General features: G+C 39.8%; 1 long non-coding RNA gene across 6 annotated transcripts in view; it reads left to right on the top strand.

Annotated features, from left to right (window-relative positions):
- The first annotated feature begins 1,494 nt into the window (after positions 1 to 1,494).
- LOC138032803 (uncharacterized) overlaps positions 1,495 to 13,752 on the top strand; it is a 17,351-nt gene continuing 5,093 nt past the window's right edge. For 2 of the 6 annotated variants that reach the window (XR_011128460.1, XR_011128455.1), the window contains exons 1-7: positions 3,101 to 3,173; positions 4,980 to 5,143; positions 5,947 to 6,075; positions 7,838 to 7,868; positions 9,875 to 9,918; positions 11,611 to 11,696; positions 12,899 to 12,979. This is a non-coding gene — a long non-coding RNA (uncharacterized lncRNA). Of the gene's footprint in view, positions 1,587 to 3,100; positions 3,174 to 3,206; positions 3,462 to 4,979; positions 5,144 to 5,946; positions 6,076 to 7,837; positions 7,869 to 9,874; positions 9,919 to 11,610; positions 11,697 to 12,898; positions 12,980 to 13,752 lie in introns of those variants that run through there. The other 4 variants (XR_011128458.1, XR_011128457.1, XR_011128459.1 and 1 more) reach the window with 4 other exon arrangements.

A 13,752-nucleotide genomic window follows, 5' to 3' on the forward strand; every position in this document is an offset into this window, starting at 1 on the left:
ATATATCCCTTAGTAATTAAGCGTTATTAACAGGGATTGAGTGGCATAATCCGTTCCAAATTTCATTTATTCTGCTTGCCGGACCTGGTTTTTCGGAATGTGGAGTTTAGTTTTTAGATCTTATTTATGTGATCGATAATCGTACTATTAGTTCTCTGTATCTCATAGAAGTAAAGGGCCCGTTGATGTGAAGCGATAAGCTGCAGGCTTATACCTAAGGTCGCGGTTATTATCCTTTTCTTTCCTGAAATTTTGGTTCCGTATAAGGAAAGTAGTGTTATAGCCTCGTAACAATGCATTCAACCTGAATTGCCAGGACAATTATTTTTTTAAAAAACGCGTTCTCCCGCGCGATTATCAGTTTTATTTCTTGATCTCTAGTTAACAAATATCCGATCAAATTCTTGCAACCTCCCTATTGTCTCACACAAAAAGTACAATCCTTGCAAATGTTGTCACCGGTGATCGACCGTACTAATTTATAATTTGCATCCAGTTTTTGGCATACTAACTCTGCTTCCAAGAATGATTCTTCTTCCTTTTTTCGTTAGCTCGTGGGGTCTTTTTAAATCCTTATGAAATTGTATGTTATCCAAACATATATAACCTCTCTCAAATCTCCACTACTGCTTAGGAAGCAACCATTTGAGCGGTGAAGCTCACTGATCATGGTTTAATTAGGTGACTGTGGTGGAGTATTACTGCTTGTAGCTTCTCATGCTATTATTGGGTTGCTTGTGACGTCACAAAAAGAAACTACAAACCAAAAGAGCCTTTTGCGCTTTTGTCTTGAGCAGCTATATGACTTTTTAAAGATATATCTGTTTGCATGTTTTCAGCTCGGTACCGTGCTTGTCGTTTCGAAAATAGAGCAGTTTGAATTTCATAGTTTTTCACAGTGCGTGACATGTTGACAGCTTTCGAAAAACATGCCAGTTGCCATAAAAACATCTATTTTCCCCTCGTGATTTTGTGGCCTAAACAGCCACTATACTAGGAGACGTGTCTATACGAATGTTTTCTAGCTCATTATTGTGCAGAAAGTGTTAAAGACAGCCAAACTCCAGATGTTTCTACAGGTTTCCGCCCGCTGTGTTGGTGTACTTCAGCAGTACACCAACATGGCGCCTCCCGTCCTAACACACTCTACAATTTTGAGTAATAAATTCGCCGAATAACTCAAGTACGGAACAACGCACAGCACTGAGACTTGGACCCGTTGTTTATTATTCCTCTTCTATAACATTTACATTTCTTGACTCAATTTCGTAAGTGGTAAGCGATTTATGTTTTCACTTGCGCGACATGCAACCCAAGAATATATTTAAGTTCTCCGCTCTATCTAGTTATCTTGGCTCAGATATTTCCTTTGCCAATCTTCCCAAATTGTTGGCGGGAAATCTCTCTCGACGGGGAGCGTGACTTACATGGCCTTGTCATGTGGCGCCTTAGCTGCTGCGTTTACACAAATCTATCGGTCGATGAAGTTCACACGTCTGAGTGAAGCCAGCCAAACCTTTGAGACCTCTGTAACCTGAAACCTCTGTACCTCTGATATGGCGGGAAGGAAAAGTTGTTTACAATTTGTGAGTAAAAGTTGAAACCTTGAAAAGTTATAGTATTTACTAGTCTCCACTTGATAGAGTATTATTAGTATGGGCTATCAATTGGTGAATAACAGTAATTTAACTGAATGCAGTGCAATTTGTCTGAAATCATAAGTGTGATTTCAAAATCAAACGAGCTTTAGGCGCGAATTCGATTTGAAATCACAAGTATGATCTCAGACCAACATTGCATTACACATAGTTCCATTACCACTTTATTACATCCATTTAGATATCACACAATAATTATTAATCGCTAAAATACAGGATTTTAGACAGTGCCAAAATTTTATTGATCCCGTCGGGAACAAAAGTTGCAAAATTGCCACACAATGATTTTCTTGGCCTTTCATTTTCCAGCAATTTGATTGGTTACCTTAACTAAGCCTTGAAATCTGATTGGTTGTTTTGTTTTAGTGGCCCATTCTCATTGCTGGGGAAATGGAGCGATATGCAGAGCAAAAAAACATCCGATTTGGGAATAAATCGCACTGCTGAGAGCCAATCAACATTGCAAGGTGCACCAGTGATTTCTAAATGGGTGTAATAAAGAGTGAAATTAGGAAATAATTCTCTCGCGCGTTTTGTCCAAAATCAAATACTGAATTTCCAGAGCCTTCAGGCGAGGGAAATAATTTGACTTTGGAGAAAACGCAAGTGAAATTATTCCCTAATTTCACGAGTACACCATTTGATTAACTATTAACATCATGGGTTACAAATTACGCTCGTCAGACGCGGGTTTTTTTCAAACCTGGACGCCATTTTGGCAACTGTAGCAAAAATTGCCACAGCAACAGTAATTTCACATGTGAAATTATAATTAACGCTGAAAATTTGCGCCAAAATTAATGAGTAATTTGTCACCCACGTTATTTTAGGTACAATGTGCTCAATTTTTTTGGTCAACTAGTACTCGGATACAACAGCCGTAACCACCGAACTCACTTTTAATCCTTTTCTCAACGAAAAAAGTTGCGCCAGTTGATAGATTAGGAATATATGTCACATCGCCAATCGTCATTAAATCTGATCTTTTACAAGTTTTTGCTTTAGAAAGAGTAATGACAAAACCAACAACAGAATGGGCACAAACAGACGATAATACCGAACTTTTCAGCTTTCAGATGGAAATTGTGAAACACTAAAAAGTGCTGATATCGTCTTTCATAATCTTCTTTAGCTAAAGCTGTTTCGTTTCGCTTGCTGGCATGAAGATGAATGGTGGTTTCTGAAGCGTTCTTTAAAATTAGTTGCTAGTCCAACGTATGATTCAGTCGTTGTGTCAGTGGAGGTGACAATGTCTTGATAGATACATTAGTTTGGAGGCATTTACCATCAAGCGGACATTCTGGTTTTCTTTCGCAGTTACATGTGTCATGCTGTTCTCCAGGTGTTTGGTGGTGTATGCTGAAAGAACTCTTTTTTGTGTGGGATCCAATTATGTTTTCATGTTTGGCATGCAAGATTAGCTCAGTTTCAGTGTGTGCCATTGAAGATCTTGTTCAATGGATGGTTCTTGGGGAAGCATTTGTCAACGATGAGAACCGGAAACTTCTTTCCCAGGTTTGATCCTTTGCTGCCATCTTGTATGTTAAACTCGTCCAGGTCTTCCCCTTACTGCAATTCCAAAATGGTGGCCTCACACCAACGTTCGTCGCGAATTTTTCCACTGTTCTTGACCTACACTACAACCTTCAGTTGAGACAGCATAACTAGCGATGAGTTGAACCAAATTGCGGCTTAGAACCGAGTATTTTGATGAGATTTTCAGTTTGTGACGTAAATGCCATCAATTTTGAAAGTTAAAGGTGCGTCTTACAACCGAGTGCGCCTCGTATCCGAAAAACGTCGGTAAGTAATACAAACTGGCAATAATTATTATTTATAATGCGCCGATCAAATCGAAACTTAACAAAAAATGTCTTCAAAAGTTGGAGAAGGGACAGACAAATCTGACGACAGGGTAGGGCATTTGGATACTACTTTGGTCCAAGGGGGCGGGAATTTGAACAGTCCAATCTTCAAAAGTTTAAATGCCCGTGGTTTGCCCGGAAAAAGGGGGGAGGGGATGTTGAAGTTTCCAGTTGATCGGCGCTTAACTGGAAAGGAACAAAACCTAACAAAGACAAAAAAAAAAAAAAAAAGAAGCAAAAGAGCGTTCGTGTGCTATATTTATTAGCTAACACCAGTTGAAACAAGATCAGTAAGTTTACTGTTTTCTGGTGTTTTTCAATTTAGGCCAGTTACTACTACAGAGAAGCCTATTGGATGACACAATAGTTATTATTTATATCTAATCCGCACGGCCTTAACAAAAGGCATGAACTCCACTCCAAAAATCGCATTAACCATGGCAACTTAAATTAGACCTTTTCACATGTTAGAGTGGTTTTCAATTGAGTGTCGAAAGTAATTAGATAATTACTTTGGTTTTGCATTACTTCACTCAGTGATTGGTTCAAAGTTCTTGCGCCACTTTTTCAACCAATCAGAAGTGAAACCAAAACCAATCGTGGCTCGCGCGTGGACATTTTCCCGCGCTTTGTGTCGGTTACGTGTAATTACTCCAATTCTTGATTGGTTTACCGGATTGTCTCCGTCCTCTCTGATTGGCTAAAGTAATTACTTTGGTTTTGGTTTTACGACACTCAATTGAAAATCGCTCTATTGCTTGTAAATGAATATTATTGTTACTTGTCCAGCTCTTATTTTATTTGTTATTTTGTTGTAAATAGTCTCAATTGTTATGTGATCATGACCTATTGCATAACTATTGTCACTTCAACTTGCTGTTTCACATATAATTGTTATTAATTTTTATTTTGTTTCTAATGTATACCTGCTTAATTATACGCCAATGGCTCAGTGTTTGAATTGTAGATTAGGTAATCTGTTGCATGATGTAAACACATTGCACCTTAATATTTGTCATTACATGATATGTTTTACCTTGATAAGTCTGTGTGAAAGCATGTTATAAGAGAATTGAATTTAATTTAATGCTTTTACTGATTGTTCATCAGGATATGATATAGATGGTTTTCACCTGACGTCACAGCAGCCATGTTGGTACACAGAACGATAGGGAAAAAAGTCTTTTGGGAATTTGACTCTATTATAATGCAGAACATCAGTGAGCCATAATTTGCTATTGTTTTGTGCACCAATATGACCGTCTCATCATGTGATTAAAAACCATCTGTGGCCTGCACTTTACAACTTTACAGAGCACTGACAAGAAGCTAATTCCTCTAGCAACTCTTGTTCACCTTTTGTGCACTCCAATCAAACTTCTTATGTGCTCTGAGCTCCTTAAGTACTGCAATATTATCTTGCATTCAATTTGACCAATTTGATTTGATATGTTAGGAAGAGGCTTATTTACCACAAAACCATTCATGAAAGGAGATTTTTCTTCCTGAGTATAAAGGGGAACTAATCTCACATAAGGATGGAGAAACAAGAGAAGAATTATGTGATCCATCTCTCGGAAGTTTACTTTATTACTTTAGGGATGGTGCAAAGTGTTATTGGTAAGTTTATCCAAAAGATTGAATTATTAATAAAATTAATTGTGTATTTCAATCCGTAATTTTCCGAAAAAAAAATAAATGAATAAATAAATGATTATCTTAAATTGCACTTCCTCTCCTACGTGTACATTGCCCTCTCATGTCATAAAATTTGTTACAGACAGCTGTAGGGGATGAAGGAATGCTTGGAAGAAAGATTACCGTAGTATTTCATGACCAACAGAAGGTCATATACATGTAAAACATTGTGATAGGTGGAACAGAGAAATGGTGTTTACTTGGCGAGGTTGTATTCCTATAGTCAGAACTGAAATTGGCTGGAGCGTCCATCCTCCACACTACAGTGAAGGCAATGAAGTCAACCTTTTATTTTATTTTTCAAAAACTTCCTAGTTGAGATATGATCTGCTTTGATTGGCTCCTTCAGCTGTGGGAATGTGGTATCTCCCCTGGGAAGTATTCTAAAAATAAATCTTCTCCGGGAAGGGACTCAAGAAATTAAAGGGCATGGAGACTCCTACTTGGGGCTCTTGGTGTTAAGTAGTCTCTCTGGGTTTGTTCATGGAGAATTTTTCTGCAAGCAATTTTTTCTGACTGATTTTGTGAACCCACTGACTCCTGAACCACCAGTCTGAAATTGACGAGTAAAATCGTCTGGCATTAAGTCTCACTCCCACGGGTCAATAGGTTAACTATGCTATAGCATTTGACCTTTTTCCCATATGCGGCTGGTTTTGGTGAGTTAATGTGTCAATCACTTACCAAGCATCATTTTTTATCAACGTTTTTGTCACATTTTGCAGGGGTTTCATAAAGAAAGGTCATATATTCATTGGAAGGGAATGGGACACCCAAGAATGGAAGCAGAATATTGCAGAGGGGACCCTTAAAGCAATACAATGGAATTTGATTGTGGGATTTTTATCCTGAAGGTGGGGTCTAAACCAATGTATAATGTAAGAAAAATTGAGGGCTAGTTATCTACTCATCACACACTCCAAGGAACAACCAAATGAATACAGTCAAGCCACATCATGACATGTATGTCATGCGCGACCAGTTGTTTTGAAATTTGAACAGAGTATTCAAATCTGCGTGCCAGTTTTGAACTTTGCTTTCGACATTCCGAATTTCTTTAGTGCTCTCGCCGCAATTTCTTCGGCCCTCTCTTTCAGGAATTTCTGGATCCGCCCCTGGGTCGTATCAGTTGACCCTGAGATGGGAAGGCAACAAAAAGTTGGTGATGAAATCAACGATTCCAGGAATCCATAACCCGACGATTCTTTGCTCTTTGTTTGACTTTGATAAAGTATAAATGAAGTTCATTGTTGTTATATCCTAACTCTACAATTCTTCTCTTTCACATTTTGTTTTGTAACTTCAAAACTTCCGTGGTCGTTGATTTTTTTATGATGTTAACGACCTGTCATAAAGTTCGAGTTAGTTTAGACGGTACGATTACTTGGGCGCTCGCCATTGCAACAATTCGCATGTGAAAACGTCCAGGCTACCCGGACGTGAACACATGTTACAAATTTGACAGGCAGCTTTTCATTTTCTAACGAACCAAGCTCTGATTGGCAGTAACTTGGACAGATGATTACAACATGTCGTCTTTCAACGCGTCCCTCATCTCAGTTCATGTCAACTACAAATGAGTCAAGAGAGGTCAAGTACGAAACACAGCAATGGTAGATTATGTCAGTACATGACAATGACAGAAGACCTTTTTCGAACCATCTTGACAGACAAATTACATGTATTCGTGAAGGGTTGACTGATGTTCACGACATTATAAAGGCAGAAATCTTGATTCACGCACTAAAACTTTAAAGGATCACGCGTCACGGTTAATATATTATTCACGAATCACAGCTGTATTTCTTCAGTTTTCCCGATTCACGGTTTTTTTGGCATCAACTCACGGATTACGCGAAACCCCTTCCAGACCTTGTTGACTGTAAATCAGTCAACATTATGAAACACAGTTTCACAAAATTTATCAAAATTTGCACATGAATGGTTCAAGTACATGTATAAGGGATTCAGGCGTTATTTTTATTGACATATGCAGCATGAGAGTTACTACTTACTTTAAACTTTCACAAATGATTGCGGAACTTGAACTTCCCTGCCAGCAGAGGTGTCTTCTTGTTGTGTCCACTGCGCTGATGAGTACAGGAAAAGAGACCTCTGCCGCAGGTTGAAACTCACTGTGTTGCGCCGCGGTTATCCTCACGTTAAACTTTGTCTTGTGCGGGCTCACTTAACAACAGCGGAATTACTGAAGGAATGCGTGGGTCACAGTGGGCTCAAGTCACAGTCAGCAAACATATCATGGGGCATGCATTTTGAACAATGCCATCTAAGGTCGTGGACGATGGTTGGATGAAAGTGAGTTTCGACCCATGGCATGCAGAGGTCTCTTTCCCATACTCGTCAGCCCAGTGAATGCAAAGGAAAAGAGGCATCTGCTAGCACGGAACAACTGAACCTTGCATGATTTTGCTTTTGCTCATAGTTTGTGGACTATGTTGTCTTTGGCAAGGGTTTATCCTTCAGTGAAATTTTTAAGACACTGTGATTTTGACACTTTGATTGCAATCCCAATCCACTGATTTTTATACACAAAATCTGCATAAAACATACATGTAACCTCTGGCTGTTATGAAACTATTTTTGCTGTCTTTGCAGGATGAAGGGCAATTGAAAGTATGACACTGAGGTAAGGTAATTGTTTTTGCAAACGTTGGCCGTGGGGCACTTATATTTCAACAGAACTTACAATAGAACAACAGAACTTACAATAGCCCATTCGGCTTCGCCTCATGGGCTATTGACCCATGGCCCTTGAGGGCGAAGGGTCTAATTGTTTTAGTATCACCCAACTAGTCGGACAGAAAAGGCAATAATAAAGTTAGCAAATGCAAGTTAAAGAATTATTATTTGAGAACAAAACGAAAGAAAGCATAACGCTTTTGAAGTCTTTTCGCTACTTGAGGACTGTCAATAATAGTTCTCTAGTAGCATAGCCAATCAAAATGCAGGAATTGCATTAGACCACTAGTTGGGTCCTGTCTGACCTTGTAGCTCAGTCGGTAGAGCAGCGGTGATCTAACCCGAAGGTCGTGGTTCAATTCCCACCCTGGTCAGACATTTTCTCTGTCCTTGTGTGGGCCCCCGGGTGTGGGCCCAATTCCATTGGTAGGGCTAACGCTCACGTGGTTTGCATGGGTAGAAAATAGCACTTCACATTATCTTCCAACAGTTAATTTGGAAGGTAATGACGTTGACAACAGCGTAAACAGAGCAGTTAAAGGCACCTTGTCCGGTGTGGATAATTGACATTTTTGGTGTGTTGGTTCCTGATTTTCATTCTGCCTACTAAACCATCTGTCAAGACATTGACAAGTACCAGATTATCTTTTTTTTTTTTTGAGCTCACCTGAGCCGGAATGTTTCTTTTGCCTGTTGTTTACAGTTTAATGCCAAGCCTTTGTTACCTTGATTGTTTTACACATAGATGATCTCAACCATGATGCAAATCTTTCAGAATGTGGGCACGTTATTGTCTTTCAGTCTTTCTTTTCATGTTGCTGTTGTGATGGTTTCATCATCATCATCTCTTTCTTTACGGTCGGAGTTTAGAGTAGCTACATGTCATATTTCCGAAATTTTACTCTACCAGCCATGATATTCTTCAAAGGACAGACCACAACGCCGGTAACTCCATGCCTTACTCTTTGCGAATAGTGTGTGGATTCTTTTTTGTCCCAGAGGGTTGTGAAGAAGAGTTCTGAGACAGGGCCTACGGTTTGTCGTCCTAGAAAGTATAACCATTTGCAGATGTCATTACGACGGTAGCGCTTTCTCCTCACTTACTCTAATAACCGAGTGTTGGTCTTGCGGTGGTTCGAGCCTTCACGCGTGGAAGTCCGATACTCAACGAACTGAGCCATTAGACTTAACTATTAGAGTGTAGTGTGAGCGTTAGCCCTACTCATGGAAATGGGCCCACATAAGGACAGAGAAAAACTCTGGCCAGGGTGGGAATTGTTCCCTTCTTGCAACTGAGCCATTAGCCTGCGTAGCAAGCGTTTCCGTGGAGCATATGGAAGACTTTTAATGTGTTGGCCGCGCGAAAAGTGGGGCGAGACAAGAAGGAAAGGCTTGCAGACAGTCAACACTCATGGTCATCCATCAAAATGACATTGGACAATTCGTAACAATTACACGACCTAGTATCCCATCTTATTACGACAAGGTTACCTCTGTAAAGAGAATGAAAACATGCAGAATTGGAGCTTTAGTTCAACAAGAAATAGCGTTTCTAAGCTAAGCCGCGCTGATCTACGGTATTTAGGTCTAAAAACCCCTTTGAAGACGGTTAGCGTTCAATTGTTTTGCTGGGTACCACTATGTCAATACTCTAAAAAATTCGACTTTCCGGGAGCTTGTCTCGTTACTCTCGTGGATATCGGAAACTGCAAGGAGAAGCCATCGATCCGGGTGCAACTCTTTGCCTCGCCTATTGTGAATCTTCTCTGCTTGTTTAAAATGTTTGTGTCGTTGAAGTAGATTTGAGGTCTAAAGTAGATTGTACGTCGTGTAAGTTGAATAGAAGGGAAATGTCAGTTTGAGGGATGGCCATGAGTGCTGACCGCAGACAAACCCCTGCATTTTGAAAACCGCATGTCATAAATTGACCAAGAAAATGTTGGTCTTTCATAGCGAAACTGAACTTTGGGCAAGAGAATCTAAAGCAATTTGACAAGGTAAATAACGATAATGTTGACCAATATTAGTAAATAGATACTCTTCCTGAAGGCGGCTTCCAAGCCCAACTATGGAAATGTTGTCGTAAAAATTTCCCGCGGCGATAAGATTTTAATGTTTAAATTTGGTAAGGCAAATATTCTAAATGCTGTGAACAAAAGTGCTTCTAGTAAATTTCAGAGTACCTGAAATCCGAACGAATGTTGTTGTAAACAACAAGCCCGCCGAAATTACTAGCTTTTCCAACACAATTTTCTGTCCAGTGATAATAACACCTTGTTGTTGGTGCTTGTGTATTTAACGTTTTCCAGAAAGTGATGTTAAAATTGAAGGAACAGCTACAAATAGTCTATCGCACTTGCTTCTGCAATAATGTGAAGGCTTCGAAATCCCGAAGCGTTGGCCTTGAAAATGCACTACAGGAGCTCCACAGCCGTGCAAAACACAAGGATCTCGTAAGATTTAATCATTTAGGAGCCTGTTTACTAGCCAGCCGATGAGCCGAAATCCCCATTAATTGAAGGCCTTCTTGATTTGATCGTTCGCAATACTTTTGAGAGGACTAATTAAGTCTTAATAGGCCACTTTCGTATTCTAACGGTTGGACTGGATCTAGCATGAAGTGGAGGCTTATGCGGGCAAATTAATTTGCATTTGAAAAGATCTGCCCGCATTAGCCTCCATTCCATGTTAGATCCAATCCAGCCGTGAGAATTCGAAAATGGTCTATTTAGGACGGTGCCTACTAATTCAAAGGTATTTTTGCCCCGGTTTATGATTATAGAGAAAATGTAGATCTTAACGAGTGTTATTGAAATCCAAACAGAAAATTGGGAGTAACCACGCATTTTTGAAAGATAATAAATAATATTAGTAAAGAGCTTTAAAATACAAAGCAATGTATGGCGTTCTGTCTCAAGTTGAAGCTTAACTATCTCTCAAAAATGCATTGTTACCCCCAGATTTCTCTTTGGATACCAAGAGTACTTACTAAGATCTACTATTTCCGTATAGTTTTAACCGCGCAAAAATATCCCTGTATTAATAAGCACCACCCATAGGAAATCCGACTATCTCGAGATGCGCAGAACGTATGCGCAATAATAATAGTAGGCGCCGTCCTTAATACGCAGGCATTGCTTTCGTAGAAAATGAGGCTTTTCCCGAAACCAGCGGGACGAGCAAATTTCCCCCTTGGTCGAGCTGTTTAATAAATCGAAATTTGTTCTTCTTTTAAGCCACCGCTAAATCCTTTATCGACAACGGAACTAACTGCTCGATGTAACACTTCTTTAAAAGAAGGTCTCTTCGCCATTTAGCCTGCGTAGTGAGTGATTTCAGCGAGCGAAAAACGAGTCCAGCAAAAGCGAATAACTTTCTCTGATTTATTCGCTTGCTACTGGGGATACATTATTGTGACATGAGGGACTGAGGTGTCAATCAAAAATTCCGAATTGTGCAATCAGAGATCCCGCTGGTGAGCTAACTGGAGTTTTCATAATTAAGGGGTTTGTCCGCAAGCGTTTCTTCTCCTCTCCTCCCCTTCCCCCCCAATTTTTTTTTTTGCGCTAGCCCTATTTTCGCGCGGCCAGGAAATGAATTCGTTTCTCGCCCGCTGGAGACGCTTGCTACTCAGGCTACTGAGCCATCGGTGCACGATTTTGTCAATTCCGACATGTATTTTTTTGTAGTACATAGAGCATCTGCCACTAAGGAAACAAGTACATGCCATGACTCAGCCAAAGAAACAGGAGCAAGAGAAAGCCGAAGTAAAAAAGTAAGTGATTCGTTTATGTTTTGCTAGGTTAGGTTTTTTCTGGGGATGGCCCTTTGAAAACTGGAAAATCTTGCAACTGACTGAAGTAAAAAAAACCTGAGCTTCTCAATAGAGCCAAAGTAACATTTCTTGCAATAACTCTCTTCTTTAAGTACTCTGTGTTACATGTATAGGGGGTAGGGGTCTGAGGAGAGAAAAATATAAATAATGAGGACGTGTTAAGGACGGTGCGTTCTAACTTAAAGTTTCTTTTTCGCGATTTATGAATATGCGGGAAAAGCAGATCTTAACAAATGTTATTGAAATCCAAAAAGAAAATTAGAGGTAGCCTCGCCTTTTTTGAAAATAAATAATCAACAATATATGTAAAAAGGTTTAATATACAAAGTAATGTATCGCGTTCTTTTCCAAATCGAATCTTAATTATCTCTGAAAAATGCTTGGTTACCCCTAATTATTTTTTCGGATAACAACCGCGCACCGGTGGCTCAGTTGGTTGAGCATCGGGTTGTCACGCGGGAGGTCGTGAGTTCAACTCCGGCCGGACCAACACTCAGGGTCTTTAAATAACTGAGGAGAAAGTGCTGCCTTTGTAATTACATTTGCAAATGGTTAGACTCTCTAGTCTTCTCGGATAAGGACGATAAGCCGGAGGTCCCGTCTCACAACCCTTCAATGTTCATAATCCTGTGAGACGTAAAAGAACCCGCACACTTGTCGCAAAGAGCAGGGCATGTAGTTCCCGGTGTTGTGGTCTGTCTTCTGTGATGTATCATGGTTGGGAGGGTAAATGCTCGGAGAAATTAGCTACACCAAGCTACTCTGAAAATCCGAGGGTAAATAAAGATGTATGATATGTATGATATGATATGATATGAAGAGCAAGTGCTAAGCTCTGCTTTTTCCGCATCGTTGTAAACCACGCAAAAATATCCCGGTATTAGCAAGCGCATCCATAGGCAACCCAAATATCTTGGTATGCGCAGAACGAATGAAGTCCCCCCTTCCTTTAAAATTAATTTTAAAGCTCTTTTTCAGGCTTTCATGAAAACAAACAAAGAAGCGAAAAACTGCCCCTTCTCATACGGCGATCTTTTTGGAATGCATTTTTGTTTTAAAGAGCTAATTCATAGGTGGTAAAGTCAGTGAGGGTCAAGGCTTGTTTTTATGAGTATCATTTAGCCATTAAACTATTCTTTCAGGCAGTTCTTTCTCCGAATCTTCAGAGTTGGAGCCTGATGACGATGATGACATTTCTAGCTATTCTGGACAAATGAAATCAAGTATGTATTTAACGTTCTCGTCTTTATAGCCGTTTACAAGCCTTGCTGATCTCGGTATGCCAACAGATAGTTTTTATCTTGCAAATTTGTGGTTTTTTTAAGAGAACTTACGGTGACCTAGCTGGCCTTTTTGTGGGATGTAGAGGCCTGAAGACCACTTTATTCCTTTCGCCATCTTTTTTGCGGGAGTATCTCGTTCGCGATGTAACATTAAGATGTATAAATCATTAGAGGGATTTTTCAGAAAAGATCGCCACCCGAAAATAATGGAGAGGGAACGGAGCATCAAGAAAATCATTGCATGTTATGTTGAGTTATTTGGAGTGCATGGTCTTTCAGGAACATGCGATGGGTAAAAAGATATTGTTAATATAAATGGTCAAAGACAATGGAAATAGTAGTAGTTCCCATATTTTTATCGCAGATCATCCTTAGTTTGTTACACTTATGAACACAATTTTCAATATTTAGTACTTAGTATTTATAAATTCAAGCACAGATTTTTAGGTAGTTGACTTTAGGTAGTTCACAACTGCAACGCTTAATGGACGTTCGGTGCCTGGGATATGTCCAGGGGCTTCTACGTGGAGGCCGGCCAGCTAGCCAACCCCTCAACCGAGTAACACTCCAATGGCCAGCAATCCCGGTAATACACCTTATTCCAAAATGGCCACCATTTTAGTATTCTTTTGTTTGCCTGCAAATTAGCACTTGTTGCCTCGTTCTTAAGCTGAAAATTGTAAACATTATTTGACCTTGAACGAGGCAACAAG

This window comes from Montipora capricornis, chromosome 14 (assembly GCF_036669925.1).
Source record: "Montipora capricornis isolate CH-2021 chromosome 14, ASM3666992v2, whole genome shotgun sequence".
Lineage (NCBI taxonomy): Eukaryota > Metazoa > Cnidaria > Anthozoa > Scleractinia > Acroporidae > Montipora > Montipora capricornis.